Source organism: Pongo pygmaeus, chromosome 3 (genome assembly GCF_028885625.2).
Source record: "Pongo pygmaeus isolate AG05252 chromosome 3, NHGRI_mPonPyg2-v2.0_pri, whole genome shotgun sequence".
Taxonomy (NCBI): Eukaryota; Metazoa; Chordata; class Mammalia; order Primates; family Hominidae; genus Pongo; species Pongo pygmaeus.
This window is the reverse complement of record NC_072376.2, coordinates 94691732-94708689: the sequence shown is the minus strand read 5'-3', so window position 1 is coordinate 94708689 and position 16958 is coordinate 94691732. Positions and strand designations below refer to the sequence as shown.

The window sequence follows — 16958 nt, the reverse complement described above, 5'->3', positions numbered from 1 at the left end:
TCTCTGAAATTATTTAATCAGAATCAGTTTTTTTGTAATTTATCTATTTATTTTATTTTATTTTATTTCGAGATGGAGTTTCACTCTTTTTGCCCAGGCTGGAGTGCACTGGCGCGTTCTCGGCTCGCTGCAACCTCCGCCTCCCGGGTTCAAGCGATTCTCCTCCCTCGCCTTCCGAGTAGCTGCTAATGCAGACGCCTGCCACCAAGTCCGGCTAATTTTTTTGTATTTTTGGTGGAGACGGGGTTTCACCATGTTTGGCCAGGCTGGTCTCGAACTCCTGGCCTCAGGTGATCTACCCGCCTCGGTCTCCCAAAGTGCTGGGATTACAGGCGTGAGCCACCACGCCCGGCCCTATCTATTTTTTTTAACAGGCTCTCGCTCTGTTTCTCAGGCTACAGTGCGGTGGTACATTCACGACTCAGTGCAGCTGCAAAGTTCTGGGCTCAAGCAATCCTCCTGCCTCAGCCTCTGCCCGCCTCAGTGTGTGGTGTGTGCCTGTAGTCTCAGCTACTCTGGAGGCTAAGGCGGGAGGATAGCTTCAGCCCAGGAGGTCGGGGCTGCAGTGAGCCATGATCACATCACTGCACTTCAGCCTGAGCAACAAAGCAATACCTTGTCTCAAAAAAGAAATTTTAGGCCGCGCGCGGTGGCTCACGCCTGTAATCCCAGCACTTTGGGAGGCTGAGTCGGGCAGATCACGAGGTCAGGAGATCGAGACCATCCTGGCTAACACAGTGAAACCCCGTCTCTACTAAATATACAAAAAATTAGCCGGGCGAGGCGGCGGGCACCTGTAGTCCCAGCTACTCGAGAGGCTGAGCGAGGAGAATGGCGTGAACCCGGGAGGCGGAGCTTGCAGTGAGCCGAGATGGCACCACTGCACTTCAGCCTGGGCGACAGAGCGAGACTCCATCTCAAAAAAAAAAAAGAAAAAGAAATACTCTATTAAATATACATAATAGATTTTAAATTGTATCCTGATTTCAGAAATATTAATATATGAAAAAGATCATTTTAGGAAAAATAACATACTATATGTCTCTGGTTCTTTTTTTTTGAGACGGAGTCTCACTCTGTCGCCCAGGTTGCAGTGCAGTGGCGCCATCTCGGCTCACTGCAAGCTCTGCCTCCCGAGTTCACGCCATTCTCCTGCCTCAGCCTCCTGAGTAGCTGGGACTACAGGCGCCCGCCATGACGCCCAGCTAATTTTTTTTGTATTTTTAGTAGAGACGGGGTTTCACCGTGTTAGCCAGGATGGTCTCGATCTCCTGACCTTGTGATCCGCTCACCTTGGCCTCCCAAAGTGCTGGGATTACAGGAGTGAACCACCGCTCCCGGCCTTGTCTCTGGTTCTTTTTTTTTTTTTGAGGCGGAGTCTCCCTCTGTTGCCCAGGCTGGAGTGCAGTGGCGCGATCTCGGCTCACTGCAAGCTCCGCCCCCGGGGTTCACGCCATTCTCCTGCCTCAACCTCCCGAATAGGTGGGACTACAGGCGCCCGCCACCACACCCGGCTAATTTTTTGTATTTTTAGTAGAGACGGGTTTCACTGTGTTAGCCAGGATGGTCTCGATCTCCTGACGTCGTGATCCGTCCGCCTCAGCCTCCCAAAGTGCTGGGATTACAGGCGTGAGCCACCACACCCGGCTGTCTCTGGTTCTTAAAGATTATCCTTAGACTCCTGCTCCCTTCGTGCAAGCTACAATCATTTCTGCCCCTATTTGTTAGGATCCTGACCGCCAATGAGTCAACAGTCTCCTCCTCCAGACTTTTCTTTACATTTCAAAACTCAGGGTAGCATATTTTGGGGGACAGGAACAGTGCTAAATATATTCGCCTGCTAACATACTTAATTCTCACAATAATCCTGATGAGAGAAATCCAGTTTAGAGCCTTGTAGAGTAACTTGCTCCATGAACATCTGTTAATGAAAACCTAAGCAAGGACAAATAATTTGCCCATGTCTTGTCCTGTTAGAGACAGAATTCAAACCTGACTGGCTAGAAAGCCTGTGCCCTTTTCTGTACATCAACCTGCATGCCAGTATTGTGTTCAAAGGTGTTTTCCCTAGCTTGGATTCCTGTGGAAAAGTTTATCAAGACCATCTATATACCAGTCCATATCCCTTAACTATGTTAGACTAGTAAGAGTTGATCTATAAAATCTCAATGCTTATTCGTTTTCTTTTTCTTTTTTTTTCTTTCTGTCCTGAATGGTGTTAGAGAGAACACTATCTCACCATTTCTGCAGGCTATTTTATTTTATTTTTTGAGACAGTCTCGCTCTGTCACCCAGGCTGGAGTGCAATGGTATGATCTCAGCTCACTGCAGCCTCCGCCTCCCGGGTCTCAGCGGTTCTCCTGCCTCAGCCTCCTGATAAACTGGGACTACAGGCACCTGCCACCACGCCCAGCTAGTTGTGTATTTTTAGTAGAGACAGGGTTTCACCATGTTGGCCAGGCTGTTCTTGAACTCCTAACCTCAAGTGATCCGCCCACCTCAGCCTCCCAAAGTGCTGGCATTACAGGAGTGAGCCATGGTGCCTGGCCCATTTCTGCAGGCTTTAAAACTGAGAAAATAAATTAGCTGGGACTGAGAAAATAAAAATATGCCCTGCTACGCATGAATCTGGGAGGACACATACAAATAAAGTTAGCTGCAAAGTTAAAGAGAAATAATGTTTCTCTCAAGGACATGCTGCAGCTGTAAAGCATAAAAACAACCCCCTTGCTGGAGTGACTACTGTTTTCTCTCTGCCTGAGAAGCTTGGTTCCCTGAAATGATAGACCAGAAACCACTGAAATTATGTCAGGAAAAATGAAATATCCCACTCTTACTTGGAACATCTAAGGCACAAAGAAGCAACTTTAATTTCCAATCCAGGTGCAAAGCTTCAGAGAAGGACTTTCTGAAAACAACATTCCACCTTAACTTTCTAGTACCCAAAGAAACGGGAACCATGGCCAGGCGTGGTGGCTCACCCCTGTAATCCCAGCACTTTGAGGGGCTGGGGCAGGTGGATCACCTGAGGTCAGGAGTTTGAGACCAACATGGCAAAACCCTGTCTCTACTAAAAATAACAAAATTAGCTGGGTGTGGTGGCGGACGCCTGTGGTCCCAGCTACTCAGGAGGCTGAGGCAGGAGGATGGCTTGAGTCCAGGAGGCAGATGCTGCAATGAGCCGAGATTGTGCCACTGCACTCCAGCCTGGATACAGAGTGAAACTGTGTCTCAAAAAAAAAAAAAAAAAAAAAAAAAAAAAAAAAAAAAAAAAGAAAAGAAAAAGGAAAGAAAAGAAACAGGAACCTGTTTTCCTTTGCAGTCCAGATCTGATGTTGTCCCACTTTACATACAACCCTATTTTGCTTTGATCCTATCAAAATACTGCTTTATTTAATTTTCACCTAAATATCCCTCTTCCCCAAATCCTGTCTTTTTTCTTTTTTCTTTTTTTGAGACAGAGTCTCGCTCTTGTCGCCAGGTTGGAGTGCAGTGGCGTGATCTGGGCTCACTGCAGCCTCCGCCTCCTGGGTTCAAGTGATCCTCCTGCCTCAGCCTCTCAAGTAGCTGGGACTCCAGGCATGTGCCACCATGCCCTGCTAATTTTTGTATTTTTAGTAGAGACAGGGTTTCACCACGTTGGCCAGGATGGTGTCGATCTCTTGACCTCGTGGTCTGCCTGCCTTGGCCTCCCAAACTGCTGGGATTACAGGTGTGAGCCACCATGCCCAGTCCCTATCTATTTTTTTTTTTTTTTTTTGGACATAGGGTCTCACTGTAGCCCAGGCTGGAGTGCAGTGGTGCAATCACAGCTCACTGCAGCCTCCACCTCCTGGGCTCAAGTGATCCTCCCACCTCAGCCTCCTGAGTAGCTGGGACCACAGGCGCATGCCAGCACGCCAGGCTAGTATTTTTGTATTTTCTGTAGAGACAGGGTTTCACCACATTGCTATGCTGGTCTCAAACTCCTGGACTCAAGTGATCAGACCTCTTTGGCCTCCCAAAGTGCTGGGATTATAGGCTTGAGCCACCGTGCCCAGCCCCTTATCTTATCTTTTCTTTTGTTTGGTGAGACATCTCATAGTTTCTCTGATGTGCAGTCTGTCTTGTTGCAGCAAGTCAGTCAACCATAATTCTTTCAACTACAGGTTTGTCCCTGATGGTCTGAGGCTGATTGGGCTGGAACAGTATCATGGAGGTATGGCCAAGATCCTCGCTGCCATGAACCAGAACGCTTGGTAATAATATGCGCATCTGAGACTTCTTGAGTCTCCCCTGCATTAGGCCTCTCTGTCCTTGATTATATGGGTTTTGCATTGAATCTGGACTTTTATTATCTCTTTGGTCCCTTAGAGTCATGCTGATCTCTTGAGTTGGTAGGCAGAGCAATTTATCCTTGGGGTTAGGGCCCAAATTCATGAGTTTTTCTTTTATATTTTGTATTTTAAAAAGAGAGAGAGAATTTGTTTAAAAAGTTTCTTTTATATTACTTATAAAAGTAATATTTTTATTTTTGACCACCAGCCAACCTCTTGTGGTTTGCCTGTAAGATACTTGCACTGCTTCCTGGCATAACTTCACAGAGGACAGTGAATTTTAGAGGCTACTCTGGAGAACTTTGGCTCAAATAAGATTGTTCATTTTAGACATGTCTTAGAATGAAAAAGGAAAAAAAAACCCAAGTCTCATGAGGGGACTGTCTTCTCTATTCTTTTTCTTTTTTATTAAATTTTTTTTCTCTTTTTAAAATGTTTTTTCTTTTTTGTCTTATTTTTCTAAAAGAGAGATCATTTAGTTTAATGAAAGACTCCCTCCCTCCCCAAACATCCTTCATTTCCATTCTTAGGGGTTTAATAAATATTGGCTGCTTTATTCTATGAGTTGGCAAAATTGTCAAGGGCCCAAGTTACTGTTTCAACCAGGTGTAACAACTTGTGTGTGTGCATGTGTATCCTGAAATGGGTTTTTCTATATCTAAACTTTTCCCCTCTCCTTAGAGCAGAAAGATTATTAGCTTTTCTCCAATAATTGTATATGTATCTATAGCTGGCTCCTGCTTTTTCTTTTCTTTTCTTTCTTTTTTTTAAAGAGACAGAGTTGCACTATGTTACCCAGGCTGGAGTGCAGTGGCTATCCACAGGCGTGATTACAGTACACTACAGCTGCGAACCCCTGGCCTTAAGTGATCCTCCTGCTTCAGCCTCCTGAGTAGCTGGGACTATAGGTGCATGCCACTGTATCTGGATTCTTCTCACTTTGTTTTCCTGTTTTCTCCCTCCTATCCTCCCTCAAGAAATTTTAAAGGTGAATTGACTTAAAAAAAATCATTTTGTTGTCACGTGTGCATGCTAGAAATATCTAGTCCACATAAATAATCAAAAATTTCTAAACAGAAAAAGTTAAAAATGGTATTTTGTTATGTAAAAATGCTAACACTGTATTTTAATTTTCATAATACTGAAGTTAAATTTCTAATGCTTTAAACTTTCTAAATTTTTATATTGGGCTTAAGAATCAAATAACTTATTATTTCCAAAAATTGTTCAAGATTGAAATATAATATGGTGTTTAATTAAATAAAAATGTAATTACAGATGTCTTTTGAAAGGTTTTGATTATGTGAAATTCCTATAATACTATAAAATGTGTTAATTAAAATTTTAATTTCCAAGTTTTAAAATTTTTAAGAACTTATAAAACAAATTAATTGATATATGATCTTTGGATACTTGAACAATTTTAAGTTAAAAAATGGTACAAAACTCTGGTCATAGCATATGATGGAAAAACCTTAATCTTCTGAGACTTGTGATGTCTTCAAAGGAACCACTGATGCACATGTGGAAATTTTATAATTTAAAGAAAAAGAAAAGTAAAAAAAAGCCCTCCCCAAGATGGCTGCTGAAGATGAACTACTGCTCCCGCTGTCCCCCCGAGCTGTTGGAAACCGGCAAACAGATTCTGGACGAAGTAGAAGTAGGGACTGAATCCGCCGGTTTCCGGATAGTCCAGGAGAAGGTGTTCAAGGGCCTGGGTGGACCTCCTTGAGAAGGCTGCCGAAATGTTATCGCAGCTCGAGTTGTTCAGCCGAAATGAAGATTTGGAAGAGATTGCTTCCACCGACCTGAAGTACCTGTTGGTGCCAGCGTTTCAAGGAGCCCTCACCATGAAACAAGTCAACCCCAGCAAGCGTCTAGATCATTTGCAGCGGGCTCGAGACCACTTTATAAACCACTTAACTCAGTGTCATTGCTATCATGTGGCAGAGTTTGAGCTGCCCAAAGCCAAGAACAACTCAGCCGAAAATCACACCGCTAATTCCTCCATGGCTTATCCTAGGCTTGTTGCTATGGCATCTCGAAGACAGGGTAAAATAGAGAGATACAAGCAGAAGAAGGAGTTGGAGCATAGGTTGTCTGCAATGAAATCTGCTGTGGAAAGTGGTCAAGCAGACGATGAGCGTGTTTGTGAATATTATCTTCTTCACCTTCAGCGGCGGATTGATATCAGCTTAGAAGAGATTGAGAGCACTGACCAGGAAATAAAGATCCCAAGAGAAAGAGACTCTTCAGGAGGCATCAACTTCTAACTCATCTCACCAGGAGAGGCCTCCAGTGAAACCCTTCATTCTCACTCAGAACACGGCCCAAGCCAAAGTATTTGGAGCAGGTTATCCAAGTCTGGCAACTATGACGGTGAGTGACTGGTATGAGCAACATCGGAAATATGGAGCATTACCAGATCAGGAAATAGCCAAGGCAACACCAGAGGAATTCAGAAAAGCAGCTCAGCAATAGGAACATCAAGAAGAAAAGGAGGAAGAGGATGATGGACAAACACTTTACAGAGCTCCGGAGTGGGATGACTGGAAGGACACCCATCCTTGGGGCTATGGCAACCGACAGAACATGGGCTGATGTTCCCACAACACTGACAGGACTGCAGGGTGCACACCTCCCACACCAAGGAAAGCCAGACAGTCCTCCCCTCCCTGGGCTCACGCTTTAGCTGTGTACAACGAAGGCAAAGATGCTAAATCTTGTTTTGCGTTCAATAAAGTGTCAAGTGATTAAAAACAAAAACAAAACAAACAAAAAAAACCTCTGGTCACTAAATACAGATGTGATCTATTCTTATTCTTATAACGTTATAAAATGACTATAAACAGGATGTGTAAATGTGCTTTTCCGAATAGGGGATCTGATAAAAAATAAAATAAGCAAACAAACAAGCAAAAATAAACTGTGTAAATGCTTTGAATGATATCATATATTGGTTTGTTTTGCCAGCTTGACATTTATGAAGATAGTCTAAAATGTGTACCAAAAAAATTAGGTGGATATTTCTCGGTTTACTGTCTTCTAGACTTCCCTGCAAAAAACAAAAGTTGGTTGCTTTGGCTAAAAGTGATAATTAATAAAACAATAAAGACTATACTCATAATAATTACAGAGAAATATGAATATGTATGCAAGATAATATAGTTTATTTATTAAATAAATTCTTTATATATTTATATTATAATTTCAAGTATAAATACATTATTTAATACACTGATAGGATTAATTTTATCTTAAAGTTAACAGCTTTAATTTTGTAACTTATTTACATAGCCACATAATTATATATGTCTAAACACACACATATAAATGTATATTAAGATCAATTGAAGAATCATCTATAAATGGTTAAAAAATTTTAAGGTGAAATCAATGTTAGTAGATTTATTAAAAACATAAATTCTTGACTAAAAATTGTTGCATGGATGATATTCTAAAATAAAAAAGAGTCAAATTAGAATTTGGATTTTCTTTTTGGAAAATGACTAAGTTAGTCTGTGACCAGATAACAGCTATCCTTTTTAAACACCAAAATGTTCGATTAATTCTCTAGACTTCTTGGCATACTCTGGAATAATTTTGACAAAAAATTCCTCACTTTTAAGTTCCTAGTAATAACTGTTCCCTACTGATGTGGTTTTTAAATACATATAATAACTATAACTATCTTTTGGAGTTTTTGTTTGTTTTGATAGGGTCTCGCTCTGTCACCCAGGCTGGAATGCAGTGGTACAGTCTCCACTCACTGCAGCCTTGACCTCCTAGGTTCAAGCCATCCTCCCACCTTAGCCTCTCCAGTAGCTGGAGCTACAAGCATGTGCCTCCACGCCCAGATAAATTTTTTTTTTTTTTTAATTTGAGACGGAGTCTCCCTTTGTTGACCAGGCACAAATTGTGCAGTGGCACAATTTGGGTTCACGGCAACCTCTGCCTCCCAGATTCAAGTGATTCTCCTGCCTTGGCCTCCAGAGTAGCTGGGATTACACCACTGGGCGCACCACCACACCTGGCTAATTTTTGTATTTTTAGTAGAGACGGGGTTTCACCCTGTTGGCAGGCTGGTCTCCAGCTCCTGACCTCAAGTGACCCGCCCGCCTCGGCCTCCCAAAGTGCTGGGATTACTGGTGTGAGCCACCGTGCCCAGAGGTCTTGGATTTTAAAAATTATAATTTCTGTTCATACCTTATATCTTCTGACAATTCTTCTTCATTCTGCCTTTATATTAGGCCCTAAATTCAGAATAATAAAAATGTTAAGATGTTTTTTATCCTTAAAATATCTTTAGGCTTCCTGAAATGACCGTTAGGTATCACAAATATTTGCTCATTCACTTTCTACTCAGGAAGAATAATTGAAATAATTGTTTGGCCTAGAGTGGTGGCTCACGCCTGTAATCCCGGCACTTTGGGAGGCCGAGGCGGGCAGATCGCTTGAGCCCAGGAGTTCGAGGCCAACCTGGGCAACACAGTGAAACCTGTCTCTGCGAAAAATACAAAATACAAAAAAATTGCCAGGTGTGGCGGTGCACGCTTGTGGTCCCAGCTACTTGGGAGCCTGAGGTTGGCAAATTGGTTGAGCCTGGGAGACAGAGGTTGCAGTGAGTGGAGATCATGGCACTGTACTCCAGCCTGGGTGACCCCAACTCAAAAAAAAGAAAAAGAAAGAAAGAAATAATTAAGTGTAGGCATTTTTCAAACTTAAACAATGGTAAGGACTACTTTTTAGTAGCAATTAAAAAAAAAAACAGGACAAAAGAAAAGGAAAAAACCCATATTTTATGGATTTTCTACAATGTGACATTTTTATTTTAAAAATAAGTAACTTAAAAATAGATATTACTCAGCTGGGCACGGTAGCTCATGCCTATAATCCCACACTTCAGGAGGCCGAGGCAGGCGGATCACGAGCTCAGGAGATTGAGACCATCCTGGCTGACACAGTGAAACCCCGTCTCTACTAAAAAAATACAAAAAATTAGCCGGGCGTGGTGGCAGGCGCCTGTAGTCCCAGCTACTTGGGAGGCTGAGGCAGGAGAATGGTGTGAACCTGGGAGGCGGAGCTTGCAGTGAGCAGAGATCGCACCACTGCACTCCAGCCTGGGGGACAGAGCGAGGGTCCGTCTAAAAAAAAAAAAAAAAGGTAAATAGAAATTTACTTAAAAATATTACTTAAAAATAGAAAGTTAAAGAGCATATCAATCATATACATATTTAATGTATTTTAGTTTATCTAAATCTCTCTTGGTAAGCCAACAGCTGGAAACATGCACTAAGAAAATGGGAAGCAGTTGGTAGAAATAATTTTTGGATATGTGGAGAAATAGCTGGGATTAAAAAAAAAAGGGCTGTGGGGATCTGGAGTCATAAAGAGACTGTTGCAGAAGGGGGATGTTAGAAAGAACAAAAAACCGGGAATTTAATTTTTTTCACAGGAAAATGAAACAGAAAAAACTGCTTTGGATACAGCACAGTGCCAGTGAAGGATATACAATAGTACTTCTGAAACAAAGGGAAGAAAAGAATGCCCAGAAGTTTGTGTATAGGAGAACCTACCCAGCAGTTCTGCTGTGAACATCAAGAGGGAAGGCTAGGTCTTTCTTCATGAAATGAAGAGCCTGGAGAATGCTGGGCTGGTAATGTCAGCAGATCAATTTACCTACTCAAAACTCATATTTCCACTTTCCTTTTGGGTTCACAAGGGTGATCTGCTAAGATGGCTAAAGTCTCTGGGGACTTTTTTTTTTTTTTTCTTCTGAGACAGAGCCTTGCTTTGTTGCCCAGGCTGGAGTGCAGTGGCATGATCTCAGCTCACTACAACCTCTGTTTCCCTGGTTCAAGCTATTCTCCCACCTCAAACTCCCAAGTAGCTGGGATTACAGGTGTCCGCCACCATGCCCAGCTAATTTTTTTTTTTTTTTTTTTTGAGATGGAGTCTAGCTCTGTTGCCCAGGCTGGAGTGCAGAGGCGCAATCTCGGCTCATTGGAACCTCTACCTCCCAGGTACAAGCGATTCTCCTGCCTCAGCCTCCCGAGTAGCTGGGATTACAGATGCCTGCTACCACACCCAGCTAATTTTTGTATTTTTAGTAGAGACGGTGTTTCATTGTGTTGGTCAGGCTGGTCTCAAACTCCTGACCTTGTGATCTGCCTGCCTCGGCCTCCCAAAGTACTGGGATTACAAGCGTGAGCCACTGTGCCCAGCCTAATTTTTGTATCTTTAGTAGGGACAGGGTTTTCCCATGTTGGCTGGGCTGGTCTCGAGCTCCTGAGCTCAAGTTATCTGCCTGCCTGGGCCTCCCAAAGTGCTGGGATTATAGATATGAGCTACCACGCCTGGCCTCTGGGGATTTACTAATTTACTATATTTTGTTCTAAAGGAGGGCTTTTGATGTTAGCTAGTAGTACAGTATATTGTATAGAAAAAAGGATAGAGGCAAGCATAACAACTATTAGCACAAATACATATGTGCATTTTTCTCTTCAATCACTGATGTGACTCCTGTCATTAGCAGTTGTGACACACATTGCTTAAAATCAACAGCTGATTCAACAATTGGAAATATAAACTTTATGAGTAAAAATTATATTATATAATAAATTGAAGATTTCTATAAGCTCACCCAAGAAGTATAATACCTCAGCTAACTACATTCTCCTTTGGGATTTTATTCTTGCTTTTTGCTTAGAAATATTCTTGAATTTATATTCCTAAAGGCAAAAAAAAAAAAAAAAAAAAAAAAAAGGCACTTACACTAAAATGAGCAACTGCTTCTCTTCTTTCTTTCTTTCTTTTTTTATTTTTTGGAGGGTGTGGGGACAGTGTCTCGCTCTGTTGCCCAGGCTAGAGTGCAATGGCGCGATCTCAGCTCACTGCAGCCTCTGCCTCCTGGGTTCAAGCGATTCTCTTGCCTCAGCCTCTGAGTAGCTGGGACCACAGGCACATGACATCGCGCCCAGCTAATTTTTGTATTTTCTGATAGAGATGGGGTTTTGCCATGTTGGCTAGGCTAGTCTGGAACTCCTGACGTCAGGTAATCTGCCTGCCTTGGCCCCCACAAAGTGCTGGGATTACAGGCATGAACACTGCGCCCGGCCCCTTTATTTATTTATTTATTTATTTATTTATTTACTTTATTTACTTATTTAAAGACGGAGTCTCCCTCTGTCCCCAGGCTGGAGTGCAGTGGCACGATCTTGGCTCGCTGCAACCTCTGCCTCCCGGGTTCAAGCAATTCTCCTGCCTCAGCCTCCTGAGTATCTGGGACTACAGGCACGCGCCATCACACTCAGCTAATTTTTTTTTTTTTTTTTTTTTTTGTATTTTTAGTAGAGACAGGGTTTCATCATGTTGGCCAGGATGGTCTCAATCTCTTGACCTCGTGATCCACCCGCCTCGTCCTCTCAAAGTGCTGGGATTACAGGCGTGAGTCACCGCACCCGGCCACATTCTTTATTTTTAACAGCTTTTTTGAGCTATAATTCACATTTCATGCAATTAATTTATTTAAAGAGTACAATTGTATGGTTTTTAGTGTATTGACAAAGCTGTGTACCCATTACTGCAATCAATTTCAGAACATTTGTATAGCCCCCAAAAGAAATTCTTTACCTATTAGCAATTGCTCCTTATTTCTCTCTGACCTCCCAGCCCTAGGCAACCACTACTGTCTGTTCTGTCTTTATAGGTTTGCTTCTGGGCATTTAATATACATGGAATCATACAATATGTGGCCTTGTGTTACTGGCTTTTTCACTTAACGTGATGTTCCCCGCTTCATCCATGTTGGAGCACATATCAGTACTTTATTCCTTTTTATCACTGAATAATAGTCTATCCTATGGTGTGAAAAAAAAAAGCATTAACACAGCAAGCTGGAGACTGCTATCCTTAGAAAAGCCTGCTTACGGCCGGGCGCGGTGGCTCAAGCCTGTAATCCTAGCACTTTGGGAGGCCGAGCGGGGCGGATCACGAGGTCAGGAGATCGGACCATCCTGGCTAGCACGGTGAAACCCCATCTCTACTAAAAATACAAAAAATTAGCTGGGTGTGGTGGCGGGCGCCTGTAGTCCCAGCTACTCGGGAGGCTGAGGCAGGAGAATGGCATGAACCCAGGAGGCGGAGCTTGCAGTGAGCCGAGATCGCACCACTGCACTCCAGCCTGGGGGACGAAGCGAGACTCCATCTCATAAATAAATAAATAAATAAATAAATAAATAAATAAATAAATAAAGAAGCCTGCTTACCAGATTGGCCCTTGACTGGTGTCTGGGACCTTGAATTTGGGGAGATTTCCACCATTCCCTAACTGATATGGATGGTTTATTCTGCCTTAACTATTTGTATGAACTCTGGTTTGTGCTGTCCACCTGTTTTCCCCCTGGAGTCTGCAATCTTGGTACCTGCTAGGCAGAGGGTGCCTACATGATCAGCTCCCAATAAAAACCTTAGGCATTGAGTCACTAATGAGTTTCCCTGGCAGACACCATTTCACAAACTATTACAATTCATTGCTGGGGCATTTAATCTCATCCTGGGTGACTCCACTGGGAGAGGACTCTTGGGAAGCCTGTGCCTGGCTTCCTCTTGACTTTGCCCTTAGTTGATTTTGCTTTGTATCCTTTTGCTGTAATAAATCTTAACCATGAGTATGACTACATCCTGTGGGTCCTCTCATCAAATATAGGGGCGAGCTTGGAGGCCTCCGAGACATATGAATATATGAATATAGCTGATTTTACTTATCCATTCATTAGCTGACGAACATGTGGATTATTTCCACTTCTTGGCTATTATGAATAATGCTACTATGAACATTCATGCATGGGTTTTCATGTGGACTTTCATTTTTCTTGGTTATTGTTGTATAATAGAGAATTTGGCCTCATCCGTGGTTCCTGGGGAGAGACTTTAAATCCTTGTAATTTCCGAAGTAATAGGAGTATCTTTGTTTTTCATGAGACTCTCAGATCACACCTGAGTTTACACCAATGAGGTGACTCATGCTGGGCACCTTAGAAAGCTTCAGGAAGGGGGCTGATCATGTGATTACAGAGTTGGGGCTTTGAGGCATGTGATGTCACCCAGTGTCCTGGGAGGGGAAGAGTCTCAGTCCATTCCTGTGGCTGTTGATTCAATTAATCATGCCTACTTAATGGAACCCCAATACTGAATACTGAACCTCAGTGGAGCTTCCTGGTTTATGAACATGTCAGTGTGTCAAGAAGGTGACACATCCAGAGACAGCAGAGCAGCTCTGTGTTTGGGACCCTCCCCGACCTCTCCCCATGTGTCTCTTCATTTGGCTGGTTCTGATATGTATCCTTTATAATAAAATCGTAATCACAAATATAGAGCTTTCCTGAGTTCTGTGTCATTCTAGTGAATTATCAGAACTTAAGGGGATGTGGGAGCTTCCAAACTTATAGCTGGTCGGTCAGAAGTGAAGGTGGTCAGAAATGTAGACTACAGTGAACCATGATTGTGCTACTACACTCCAGCTGAGGCTATGGAATGAGACTCTGTCTCTTAAAGAGAGAGAGATTGGAGAGAGAGAGAGAGAGAAACAGAGAAACAGAGAAACAGAGAAAGCTGACCAGAAGATCTTGGTGGCAGAATTCAGGAACGGTGGTAACACTTTAAACTTTATATGCCTATTTTCAGAGTGAAAGTGGTTGGGGGTGGAGTGCAGAGGACTCTCTTTTGTTACTGTATGTATTTCTGTGTGTCTGGATTTTTAGAATTAAATTGTATTCATATAGTACTTGTGTGTTTTAAAATTATTTTAGGTCTGGTGTGGTGGCTGACACCTATAATCCCAACACTTCGGGAGGCCAAGGTGGGAAGATTGCTTGAGCCTAGGAATTCAAGACCAACCTGGGCCACAAAGTGGGACTCTGCTTCTACAAAAATTATCCTGGCATGGTGACGCACACCTGTAGCCCCAGCTACTCAGGAGGCTGAGGTGGGAGAGTTACCTGAACCTGGGAATTTGAGGCTGCAGTAAAACGTGATTAAGCCACTGCACTCCAGCCTGGACGATAGGAGTGGCCTGTCTCAAAAATAAAATAAAATAAATAAAATACTTTTAAAGTAAAAATGAGAATACATAAACTGGGTATGGTCCTCTTATCTCAGCTACTGGGGACCTAAAGCAGGAGGACCCCTTGAGCCCAAGAGTTCAAGACAAGCCTGGGCAACATAGCAAGATTCTGTCTCAAAAAATATATATATAGTACAAAATAATATAACACAGAGACTGACTTAAACCCAGGAAGAAGAGATGGGCTATACTATGTGCTAGGCCTGTCATGCTGTTTGCAACACACAAGAGGCCACAATGAACTGTTTGTGAACTGAATGATGTAGTGATGTTGGCAACTTCCTGAGGAAGAGCGTGAAGGCAGCCTTGGTCTCTGCTGTGGTCCACAGGGAGGTATGCCATCTTCCTGAGCCTCTAGCTGGAAAGTGATCTATGGTCTACAGCAGCGATCCCCAACCTTTTTGGCACCAGGGACAGTGACACCCGAAGTGTGTTGCTTATGTCCAGTCTACTCCGTAATCTCGTTCTGGTTGCTGTCACTGCAGAAAACCCTGCTTCACAAAGATAGGATGTTGGAAATGGAAGCAGGCTTTCCAGTACTTTTGTGGCAATCTCAGGATATTCCACCTTGACTTTAATCCAGAACATACGGAGATTTGAAGTTGACTCAAACATACTGTTTTTTTTCCTGTTTGTTTATTTTTGAGACGGAATCTTGCTCTGTCACCTCATTAGTGTAAACTCAGGTGTGATCTGAGAGTCTCATGAAAAACAAAGATACTCCTATTACTTCGGAAATTACAAGGATTTAGAGTCTCTCCCAGGAACCAGGGATGAGGCCAAATTCTCTATTATACATGGATGCTCTGCGTCCATCTCCTCACAGAGCTGCAAGAAAAATGAAAGTCTACACAAAAACCTGTAGATGAATGTTCATAGTAGCATTATTCATAATAGCCAAGAAGTGGAAATCGCCCAGGCTGGAGTACAATGGCGCAATCTCAGCTCATTGCAATCTCTGCCTCCTAGGTTCAAGCGATTCTTCTGCCTCAGCCTCCTGAGTAGCTAGGCCTACAGGCACGCACCAACACACCCAGTTAATTTTTGTATTTTTAGTAGAGATAGGATTTCACAATGTTGGCCAGGCTGGTCTCGAACTCCTGATCTCAGGTGATCTGCCCACCTCAGCCTCTGAAAGTGCTGGGATTACAGGTGTGAGCTACCGTGCCTGGCCTCAAACTCTTTTGAAAGCTGAGAGAGGTGATCCTGCACCAGCTGGGAGAAAGAAGGCCCTGACTCTGCCTCTTTCAAAATCTCTGCTAATGTTTGAAACGCGTCAGAAATCCCAATGTTCACTCGTCGGCCCCATAATTCCAATTTGGTTTTGAATGCAGCCACCTTATCTGCTGACTTGAACAAAGTTGTTGTTTTCCCCTGAAGTGACAGATTGAGTTTGTTGACCAGGTTGATATGTCACACAAGTAAATAAGTTTTGTGACCCACTCTGTGTCACTGAAATGTACTGCCGTTTTTCTAAAAGAAATCTCTGGAGCAGTTCTTGTAACCCCAAAACTCTGGCCAGTGACCTACCTTTAGAAAGCCCTCTCACCTCTGTGTATAAGAGAGGACGTGTGTGCTCTGCATCCATCTCCTCGCAGACCTGCATAAACAGATGAGTTAAGGGCATGTACTTTAATGTGGCTGATAATTTTAATCACATCCTGCAAAACGCTGTTAAGTTCAGGTGACATTTTTTGGCTAGCCAGCATTTCTCTATGGATGACACAGTGTGTACTCATATTCAGAAGTGACCTCATGGCTGGGGATGGTGGCTAATGCCTGTAATCCCAGCACTTTGGGAGGCCAAGGTGGGCGGATCACCTGAGGTCGGGAGTTCGAGATCATCCTGACCAACGTGGAGAAACCCCATCTCTACTAAAAATACGAAATTAGCAGGGTATGGTGGTGCATGCCTGTAATCCCAGCTAAGGCAGACGAATCACTTGAATCTGGGAGGCAGAAGTTGCAGTGAGCCGAGGTCAGGCCATTGCACTCCAGCTTGGGCAACAAGAGTGAAACTCCATCTCAAAAAAAAAAAAAAAGGTGATCTCTTTCACTCAAGGAGTGAAACCAGAAAGCTCTCCAGTTACGGCAGCCACTCAGTCCATACATACACAAACACAAGATGACCAATTCAGTTTTCCTGATATGTAATTATTCAAAAACTTGAATAGTTCTGCAGCTGTGGTGTTGGTTGGCAACAAAAGTGCATATAACATATCCTCATGCACATCCTCCTGAAAAAATATCACACAAAAACAAGCATTGTTGCCTTGTTGTCAACATCAGTAGACTCATCAATCTGGATGGCGTACCATGGTGACTCACTAATCTTGACAATCGTGCCTCAATATCCTCTGCTATTTCATCAATTCATCTAGTGCCTCTGCAGCCTCTCCTAAAAACTAACGGCAAATGTCTTTAGCAGGAAGCAGGATCAACTCTTCACCAATAGCAAAGGGCTTCTTAGCTTTTGCAATGTGGTTAGCTATTAAGAATGATGCTCTCAGTGCAGACAC

The 16958-nt window shown here is 43.1% G+C and overlaps 1 non-coding gene and 1 pseudogene across 1 annotated transcript; both read left to right on the top strand.

The window, feature by feature from the left end:
• The first annotated feature begins 5771 nt into the window (after positions 1 to 5771).
• Positions 5772 to 5838, top strand: LOC129035958 (small nucleolar RNA SNORD42). Its single transcript, XR_008502435.1, has one exon. It is a non-coding gene; the product is annotated as a small nucleolar RNA SNORD42 (small nucleolar RNA).
• A 56-nt stretch (positions 5839 to 5894) lies between these two features.
• LOC129035451 (immunoglobulin-binding protein 1-like) lies at positions 5895 to 6917 on the top strand (annotated as a pseudogene).
• Positions 6918 to 16958: the final 10041 nt, after the last annotated feature.